The sequence below is a fragment of the Austrofundulus limnaeus genome, unplaced genomic scaffold (assembly GCF_001266775.1).
Source record: "Austrofundulus limnaeus strain Quisiro unplaced genomic scaffold, Austrofundulus_limnaeus-1.0 Scaffold533, whole genome shotgun sequence".
In the NCBI taxonomy this organism is placed as follows: Eukaryota; Metazoa; Chordata; class Actinopteri; order Cyprinodontiformes; family Rivulidae; genus Austrofundulus; species Austrofundulus limnaeus.
Genome location: NW_013952935.1, coordinates 46,446 through 57,310, shown reverse-complemented (window position 1 = coordinate 57,310; position 10,865 = coordinate 46,446). Strand labels below are relative to the sequence as shown.

General features: G+C 41.7%; 1 long non-coding RNA gene across 1 annotated transcript; it reads right to left on the bottom strand.

The window, feature by feature from the left end:
- Positions 1-1,827: 1,827 nt before the first annotated feature.
- On the bottom strand, positions 1,828-3,074 carry LOC106530551 (uncharacterized). Its single transcript, XR_001311804.1, has 4 exons — positions 3,016-3,074; positions 2,862-2,914; positions 2,179-2,429; positions 1,828-2,043 (listed from the first exon to the last, which is right to left on the bottom strand). It is a non-coding gene; the product is annotated as an uncharacterized LOC106530551 (long non-coding RNA).
- Positions 3,075-10,865: the final 7,791 nt, after the last annotated feature.

Below are 10,865 nucleotides of genomic sequence, written 5' to 3'. Positions count from 1 at the left end.
GGTGTATTGCAACAGGTGTAGTGCATCCTAATTTTTTTAACATTAACACTTTTATTTGACAATATAGCCATTTTGGCCTTTAGAAAAATGTTTTGTTGAGGGTATCAACTCCCAACAAACGTCATCTTGGGAAGTCTAGCCACTCATTTTTACTCTGTACTTTTACTCTTAATACTTAAGTACATTTTATGTCAGAAATTTACTTTTGATACTTAAGTACAAAATATATTAGATACTTTAAGACTTTTACTCAAGTAATATTCTTAGAGGAAACTTGAACTTTTACCAAAGTAAATTTATGGTAAGATACTTGTACTTTTACTCAAGTATCACTTTGAGGTACTTTATACAACAATGCGGAGACAACATAACTCGCTTTGTTTGTTTCTGTACATCCTGCATTTTTAGACAAACAGAGTTTCATGTTTCTATCTGTAAAAGTGTCACCCCGAAGGTCAGACCATGCAACGGTCAGAGAAATGAGCTCCACAGGCCTCAGTCTGCAGAAACAGGCTGGACAAGTCCGGCTTGTTGGAAAGGGTTAGGAGGAAGACTCTGAAATTGAAAATGGTTCCACGTTGGAAGAAAAACACACACATCAGCTGACACATCTCAAACCAACTGAGCAGGAGGAACCAGTTTTTGCATTTGGCCTTTGTTTAATGAGGAACAATGCAAAGGGATGTACATGTTGAGTGTTTTTGTTCTTTTTGATTTTAATCATTTTAAAGTTGGACTTTTTGTCCCATGACTGTTCCTCTCAGACCAAGCTCGCTCCACCATGAAAAGAAAAAAGACTAAAAAAACATGAAGATAAGAAACCAGTGAGATCACAAACCTCTTCTAAAACCAAACAGATTGTAAATAAAATATATGCAGACAATAAAATCTGCTACCAGGTGATTGTACAGGTGAGCTGCAGGGAGGAGCAAAGGTCCTAAACTCTCCATAGGTACATGGAAATAAAAACACTCGTTTAACCCACAATTTCTACATACTTTACTTTACTTCTAAGCTTTTCATGTATCAAAAAGTTTGGCTCATTCAGGAGATTGATTTGTTGAATTTTAGGTTTTGTAATTTTTTTGCATTTCAAAATTATTTGCTACTAGCTAACACATCACTACTTTTAGTTTCTATGGCTACTTCTGCTGCATGTAGTTAGCATTTTGCTACTCTTAGATTTCTTCAATTCAGCTCCTGCATTCAGCTATTGTCTGCTACGTTTAGTGTGAAACTACAATAATTTTAGTTTGTCTTTGGCTTCTATTAGCTAACCTTTTGCTGCTTTAGTGTTTTTTACTTTTAGCTTTTTAACTCGATTTTTGCTACTTTTTTAGTTGCTACTTTTAACTAGGTAGCCATTAGGCCTCTTTTTGGCACTTTAACTTTTTAGTTGCTTTCGTCTTGCCTTTGGCATTCTTTAGCATTAAGCTAACTTTTTACTGCTCTTGGGTGTGTTTTGTCACTTTTAGTTCCATATAGACCATTGTCACATTTATTTTTAACAAGATATTACTACTTTTAGCTATTAGGTAGCATTCAAATGCTTTTCCTACATGTTAGCTTCCATCCTGCTATGCTTTTATTTTTTTACTTAAGTTTTTGTTTTGTTACTTTTAGCCAGCCTTTGGCCGCCACTTGTTCTTAAATACCATTTTACTGCTTTTAGCCTTTAGCTACTTTGCAGCTTTTAGTTTCAAATTACGTAGTTTTGATACCCTTAACTTTTAGCAACCATTTTGCTACTTTTAGTTTTGTCTTAATCTGATCATAAATCTGAATAAAAGTTCATGAAAATAAAGTAATAAAAATGATCAAGACTAATTATGTTTTCACTCAGATTTTTATTATTTCAGGTTTTATTAAAAAGCCACACAAAGTATTACTCCATTCTGTTTTACAGGCAGATAAAAACTCCCATTACCCAAAGACACCAAATTTGATTACAGGTAAATTAGTCAAATTATTGTAAAAGCAGAGATGAAGCTGCTTCTCAGGCTTCTTCTAATCAGAGTCACTGCTGCAGGAGCTGCTGTCGTACTGCAGGAGACAAAAATCAGTTATTCAGATTAGAAAMAACATTTGCTCCTCCCTCTGTAAACACAGCTCTGCCTGTTACATCTGAGACATTTAGCTGTAAAATCAGACAAAAACATCAGCAGGTGTGAGTCTTACCCCGCGACCGTCCCTCCCCTTCTTGTGACATTTGAGGTGTCTGTGACCACACCTGTGCTTGTGTCTCAGCTTGTGGAGGAACCCGTGTTTGTGTCCCTCATGCTCATGTCCATGATGACCGTGTCCATGTCCATGATGACCGTGCTCATGTCCATGATGACCGTGTCCATGATGACCATGTCCATGATGACCGTGTCCATGATGACCATGTCCATGTCCATGATGACCGTGTCCATGATGACCATGTCCACCTTGTAGAATTAAAACATAGTCTTCAGTAAAAATCCAAAATATACTTCTAATTTCTCCATATTTCGCATTTAAAAAACATTTTTTGGAATCTTAGATTTTTTTTTGTTCTCGAGATGATCTGAAGGTCTTTTGGACTTGTTCCAGATCTTCTTATTTTCTAAGTTTTGCTTTGTGTGAGACATTTAACTCTGCGTTATGAATCATTCAGACACACAAATCAGTAAAGAATCCATTTTACTTGTTTTTTTTTGTCTCTTTGTTGTCAGCAGCTTGTCACAAAGACAGTTAGTGATGCCTGAAACTTTTTGTTTATTTTAAACTAACAGGACTGAAAGAAGCAAAAGCCTGAAGGAACAACTACTGTATTTTAAAGAGTCCCAGAAAAACTTGCTCCTTGCTGACAGATCTGTAAAATAGGAAGAGGTATTTACCGTGACCGTGTCTGTCCATCTCAGAGCTTCCTCCAAACAGTTCGAGCAGAAATCTGTTGGTAAAAACACAAAGATAATCACAACACAGTTCAGAAAATAAAACGTACAATAAAGTGTTATAATAATAATGGACTAAAAGGCCAGTTGGACAAACCTTCAGCTGAGTTGTGAACAGGTGAGCTTCCTGATAGCAGATGAGCCGGTCCACACACCTGGATGGTCTTTATAGATGAAGCCACACCTCAACCAGAGCCCTTCCTCAATTCTTTTGAAAATTCTCTTACCTTTGTAACTTTGACTACTTTAAAGTTAACAAAGTTTGATGTTTTTTAAGTTTTAGGATTGATTTACCCAACATGCCACGAATATATGTGGTTCAGGAAGTAGATTTAAACATTTAATTATTTGAAAAGTCTCCATTTGCTGTGTTTTTTCTACAACTGGGGCATTAAAACATGATGTTATCAGACACCAAAACCAGCATTTCTACATGTTTCTGCAATGTCCATGCACTTTACTTTAAAAACAAAGTTCACATCATTTTAAGGCATCATCTTCCATAAGGCTTTAATTGGATTTATTTTATCTTCATCTGCCTTTTGATACATTTACTTTTAGCAACCCTTAGCAAACTTGAGTATGAGTTTAAGTATATCAAGTATATTAGGCACCATGTACTTGTAGTGTACTAGAAAATATATTGATTAAAAAACTTGTTTGTACTAAGTTGGGACGTTTTAAATATAAAAAGTATACTTTAAGTATACTGTTATATCTTTTTGAGTTTATAAACTTACCAAAAATTACATGTAATTAAGTATACTGAATTACATAAAAGCGTATTTCCCTAAGCGTACTTTTATTTACCATGTAAACTGATATAAGTGTACTAGCAGTTTACTAACAAATATACTTCTAGGACTAAATTGACCCACAAAAGGTTTATGAAAGTATACTCAGAAGTATACTGAAAGTAATCTAAGTATAGTTTTAGTTTCATCTTAAACTATACTACAAATAAGCCAGTCTGTGTGAAAAGTGTACTATTAAATTTTATCTTGACCAAAAGTTTAAACATTAGTATAAACTAAGTATGCTTAAACTTTTAGTATACTTTCAGTACAACCCAAGTACAGTGTAAGATAAACTTGGTTAAGTATATCTCAGGTAAGCACATAAAAAGTAAACTGGAAGTATACATTGATCTGTCCGTCCGTTTTCTGCCGCTTATCCGGGGTCAGGTCTCGGGGGGTAGCAGCTTAAGCAAAGAGACCCAGACTTCCCTCTCCCCAGTCACTTGGGCCAGCTCATCCAGGGGAATCCCAAGGCGTTCGCAGGCCAGCCGAGAAACATAGTCCCTCCAGCTTGTCCTGGGTCTTCCTCTGGGTCTCCTCGCAGTGAGACGTGCCCGGAACACCTCACCAGGGAGGCGTCCAGGAGGCAACCTAACCAGATGAACCACCTCAACTGGCTCCTCTCGATGTGGAGGAGCAGCGGCTCTACTCTGAGTCCCTCGTGTATGAAAGAGCTTTTCACCCTATCTCTAAGGGAGAGCCCAAACACTTTGAGGAGGAAACTCATTTCAGCCGCTTTTATCTGCTATCTTGTTCTTTCGGTTACTACCCAAAGCTCGTGACCATAGATGAGGGTAGGAACGTAGACCGACTGGTAACTAGAGAGCTTCTCCTACTGGCTCAGCTCTCTCTTCATCACGACAGACCGGTACAGTGCCCGCATCACTGCAGACGCAACACCAATTCACCTGTCGATCTCCCGCTACATTCTTCCCTCATTCATGAACAAGATCCCGAGAAACTTAAACTCCTCCACTTGGGGCAGGACCTCCTCCCAGACCTGGAGAAGGCACCCTACTGGTTTTTGGCTCAAGACCATGGTCTCGGATTTGGAGGCACTGATCCTGATCCCGGCCGCTTCACACTTGGCTGCGAACCGCTCCACTGAGAGCTGGAGATCAGGATCTGATGAAGCCAACAGGACCACATCATCCACAAAAAGCAGRGATGTGATCCTAAGGTCACCAAAAAGGATCCCCTCAACACCTTGGCTGTGCCTAGAAATTCTGTCCATAAAAGTTATGAACAGAATCCATGACAAAGTGTAACCTTGGCGGAGCCCCCTATGTAAAAAGGGGGACCACCACCCCGGTCTGCCAATCCAGTTGAACTACCCTCGAAGTCCACGCGATGCTGTTGAGTCACGTCAACCAACGCAACCCCACAACATCCAGAGCCTTAAGGAACTCTTGGTGAATCTCATCCACCCTGCCACCGAGGAGCTTTTTAACCACCTCAGTGACCTCGGCACCAGAGATTGGAGAGTCCGACCCAGGGTCTTCGGGTTCTACTTCCTCATGGGAAGACGTGTCGATAGGATTGAAGAGGTCTTCGACGTATTCCGCCCACCGACCCACAACGTCCCCAGTTGAGGTCAGCAGTGCTCCATCCCCACCAGTGTTAGTGTTGGTGGCGAACCGCTTTCCGCCCCAAGACACCGGATGGTGGACCAGAATTGCCTCAAAGCCRTACGAAAGTCTTTTTCCATGGCCTATCCGAACTCCTCCCATGCCCGAGTTTTTGCCTCAGCGACCACCGGAGCCACAATCCGCTTGGACTGCCGATACCTATCAGCTGCTTCCAGAGTCCCACAGGCCAAAAAGACCTGATAGGACTCATCCTTCAGCCTGACAGCATCCCTCACCACCGATGTGCACAAGCGGGTTTGACAGTTGCCACCACGACAGGCACAGACAACTTTACGGCCCCAGATCAGGTAAGCCACCTCGACAATGGAGGTACGGAACATGGCCCACTCAGACTCAATGTCCCCCACCTCCCCCGGAACGTGTTCAAAGTTCTCCTGGAGGTGTGAGTTGAAACTCTGTCTGACAGGAGACTCTAACAGCTGTTCCCAAAAGACTCTCACTATACGTTTGGGTCTGCCAGGTCTGACCGGCATTCTCCCCCACCAATGGAGCCAACTCACCACCAGGTAGTGGTCAGTTGACAGCTCTGCCCCTCTCTTCACCTGAGTGTCCAAACCATGCGGCCGCAGATCAGATGAAACAACAACAAAGTCGATCATCGAACTGCAGCCTAGATTGTCCTGATGCCAAGAGCACATATGGACACCCTTATGTTTGAACACGGTGTTCATTATGGACAATCCATGACAAGCACAGAAGTCCAATAACAAAACACCGCTCGGGTTCAGGTCAGAGGGGTCGTTCCTCCCAACCACGCCTCTCCAGGTCTCATTGTCATTATCCACTTGAGCGTTGAAGTCCCCCAGCAGAATGAGGGAGTCCCTCTTAGAAGCGCTCTCCAGCACCCCCTCCAAGGACTCCAAAAAGGGTGGGTAATCTGAACTGYTGTTAGGCGCATAGGCACAAACAACAGTCAGGACCCGTCCCCGCCACCCGTAGGCGTAGGGAGGCTACCCTCTTGTTCAGCAGGGTGAACCCCAACATACAGGCATTGAGCTGGGGGGCAATAAGTATGCCCACTCCTGCTTGGCGCCTCTCAGCATGGGCAACTCCAGAGTGGAAGAGTGTCCAACCCCTCTGGAGGAGACTGGTTCCAGAGTTGTGTGTCAAGGTGAGTCCAACTATATCTAGTCGGAACCTCTCAACCTCACACACCAGCTCAGGCTCCTTCCCCACCAGAAAGGTGACATTCCACGCCCCTAGAGCCAGCTTCTGTAGCCGAGGATCAGACCGCCAAGGTCCTCGCCTTCAACCACTGCCCAACACACAATGCACCTGACCCCTACGTCCCCTCCCACAAGTGGTGAGCTTATGGGAAGGGGGACCCATGTCTCCTCTTCGGGCTGTGCCCGACCGGGCTCCGAGGGTGAAAGCCCAGCCACCAGGCACCTGCCAACATGCCCCACCTCCAGGCCCGGCTCCCGAATGGGGCCCTTGTGACACACGTCTGGGCGAGGGAACACTCAATCCATTTACTGTACTCATCATTAGGGGTCTTGGGGCTGCACTTTGTCTGATCCCTCACCTAGGACCTGTTTGCCTTGGGTGACCCAGGGGCATGAAGACCTGACAACATAGCTCCTAGGATCATTGGGACACTCAAACCTCTCCACCACGATAATGTGGAAGCCCAGTTAGAGGCTGGGCTGCCACATTTTATTTTAAGTTTAAAATTAGTATACTTAATGGATACTTACATACTAAGTTTTGCTAACGGAAGCCATTTTCTTCTTTTAGCTAGTTTGCCTTTGGAAAATTTTGAGATCTGTATTTTGCTTTTAGTTAGTTTAGATTTGTTGTTTAAGCTTAGCTACTTTAGCTTGTCTTTATCCATCCATCCATCTTCTTTCTCTTATCTGGGGTCGGGTTGCGGGGGCAGCAGTGCCTGGAACAACTCACCAGGGAGGCATCCTAACCAGACAATTATTTTTAACAAGATATTGCTACTTTTAGCTGTTAGGTAGCATTCTGATGCTTTTCCTACATGTTAGCTACCATCCTGCAACACTTAGCTTAAGCTTTTATTTTGTTACCTTACGTTTCTGTTTTGTTACTTTTAGCCAGCCTTTGGCCATTTCTCGTTCTTCAATAGCCTTTTACTGCATTTAGCCTTTAACTACTTTGCAGCCTTTAGTTTCAAACTAGTTTTGCTACTCTTTGCTTTTAGGCACCATTCTGCTACTTTTAGGTTTGTCTTAATCTGATCATAAATCTGAATAAAAGTTCTTGAAAATAAGAAAAACAATAAAAACGATCGAGGCTGTAATTATGTTTTCACTCAGATTTTTATTATTTCAGGTTTTATTAAAAGGCCACACAGAAAGTATTACTTCATGATGTTTTACAGGCAGGTAAAAACTCCCATTACCCAAAGCCACCAAATTTGATTACAGGTAAATTAGTCAAATTATTGTAAAAGAAGAGATGAAGCTGCTTCTCAGGCTTCTTCTAATCAGAGTCGCTGCTGCAGGAGCTGCTGTTGTACTGCAGGAGACAAAAATCAGTTATGCAGATTAGAAACATTTGCTCCTCCCTCTGTAAACACAGCTCAATAGAACCATCTGTTTTCTGCATCAACTATCTGAGACATTTAGCGGTAAAATCAGACAAAATTATCTGCAGGTGTGAGTCTTACCCCGTGACTGTCCCTCCCATTCTTGTGACACTTGAGGTGTTTGTGGGCACACTAGTGTTTGTGCCCACCRTGCTCATAGCCATGAYGACCATGCCCATAGCCATGATGACCATGCCCATAGCCATGATGACCATGCCCAAAGCCATGCTGACCATGCCCAAAGCCATGCTGACCATGTTCATAGCCATGCTGACCATGTTCATAGCCATACTGACCATGTTCGTAGCCATGCTGACCATGCCCATAGCCATGATGACCGTGTCCATGATGTCCATGATGACCATGATGACCATGTCCACCTTGTAGAGTTAAAAAATAGTTTTCAGTAAAAATCCAAAATGTACTTCTAATTTGTCTATACTGTATTTCGCATTTAAAACACATTTTTTTAGAATGTTAGATCTTTTTTTGTTCTCGTGATGATCTGAAGGTCTTTTGGACTTGTTCCAGATCTTTGTATTTTCTAAGTTACCTTTTGTGTGAGACGTTTAACTCTGCGTTATGAATCATTCAGACACACAAATCAATAAAGAATCCATTTTACTTGGGATTTTTTGTCTCTTTGTTGTCAGCAGCTTGTCACAAAGACGATTAGTGCTGCCTGAAACTTTATTTTGTTTATTTTAAACTAACAGGACTGACAGAAACAAAAGCTTGAAGGAACAAACACTGTATTTTAAAGACTCCCAGAAAAACTTGCTCCTTGCTGACAGATCTGTAAAGTAGGAAGAGGTATTTACCGTGACCGTGTCTGTCCATCTCAGAGCTTCCTCCACACAGTTCGAGCAGAAACCTGTTGTTAAAAACACAAAGATAATCACAACACAGTTCAGAAAATAAAAAGTACAATAAAGTGTAATAATAATAATGGACTAAAAGGCCAGATGAACAAACCTTCAGCTGAGTTATGAACAGGTGAGATTCCTGTTTGCAGATGAGCCGGTCCACACACCTAGATGCTCTTTATAGGTGAAGCCACACCTCAACTGGAGCCCTTCCTCAATTCTTCTGAAAATACTCTTTCCAGTAATTGTTTGTTTAAGTGACAGTAAAGAGCATTCGTAACTTTCACTACTTTAAAGTTAACAAAGTTTGATGTTTTATTAAAGTTTTAGGATTGATTTACCCAACATGTCATGAATATATGAGGTTCAGTAAGTAGATTTATATATTTAATTATTTGCGGTCTTTGTTTGCTGTGTTTTTTTCTACAACTGGGGCATTAAAACATGACATCAGACATCAGACACCAAAACCAGTATTTCTACATGTTTCTGCAATGTCCATGCACTTTGCTTTAAAAACAAAGTTCTCATCATTTTAAGGCGTCATCTTCCATAAGGCTTTAATTAGCTTTATCATATCTCACAAATCAAGTCAACAATTTATTGTTCAAAAATGTTCTAGTGTTTGTTGTCTGTTAAGTAAATCATAATATACAATTTATAATCTAATATGACAAACTTCTGAGTCAATTCTTGTACTTAAAACAAAATTTAAAATAACTTTCACTAACTTACATTATCTGATTGATAAAAAACATTGAAATCTATTCAATTCCTTCAAAAATATTCTGTTTGAAATCTGATTCTGCTTCCCCTACTTTTGTTGTCAGTCTATTTTTAGCTTTCAGTTAGCACTTGGCTAACATTTAGGTTTTTGTTTACTGTTCTGCTTTTAGTTTTTAGGTAAAACTCGGCTAACATTTAGCGTTTTGTTTACTGTTAAGTATACTTAAACTTTTAGTATACTCTTAGTACAAGCCAAGTACAGTGTAAAAAAAACTTGGTAAGTATATCTCAGATAAGTGCATAAAAAGTAAACTGGAAGTATACTTTTATCCGTCCGTCCATCCATMCTTTTTCTTCTGTTTATCAGGGTTTGCGTCTCGGGGGCAGCAGCCTAAGCAAAGAGACCCAGACTTCCCTCTTCCTGGTCACTTGGCCAGCTCATCCGGGCGAATCCCAAGGCATTCCTAGGCCAGCCAAGAGACGTAGTACCTCCAGCTTGTCCTGGGTCTTCCTCTGGGCCTCCTCCTAGTGGGACATGCCCGGAACACCTCACCAGGGAGGCGTGCAGGAGGCATCCTAACCAGAAGAACCACCTCAACTGGCTCCTCTTGACGTGGAGGAGCAGCAGCTCTACTCTGAGTCCCTCCTGGATGACTAAGCTTCTCATTCTATCTCTAAGGGAGAGCCCAGACACCCTGTGGAGGAAAATAATTTTGGCAGCTTGTATCCGCAATCTYGTACTTTCAGTCACTACCCAAAGCTTGTGACCATAGATGAGGGTAGGAACGTAGACTGACCGATAACTCGAGAGATTGCCCTACGGGCTCARCTCTCTCTTCATCACGACAGACCGGTACAGTGCCCGCATCACTGTGAATGCAGCACCAATTCGCCTGTCAATCACCCGCTCCATTCTTCCCTCATTCGTGAACAAGACCCCAAAATACTTAAACTCCTCCACTTGGGGCAGGACCTCCTCCCCGACCCGGAGAAGGCACCATACCCTTTTCCAGTTCAAGACCRTGGTCTCCTCATCCCGGCAACTTCACACTCAGCTGCGAACCGCTCCAGTGAGAGTTGGAGATCACGATCTGATGAAGCCAATAGTACCACATCATCCACAAAAAGCAGAGATGGGATCTTATTTTTTGTCTTGTCTTGTATTTTGTCATTGTTTTTTATGACAAAAAAACAAAACGAAAAACAAAACAAAAAAAAAGACAAAAAACAAACAAACAAAACAACAAAAAAAGACAAAAAAAGAGATGTGATCTTAAGCTCACCAAAAAGGATCCTCTCAACACCTTGGCTGCGCCTAGAAATTCTGTCCATAAACGTTATGAACAGAATTGGTG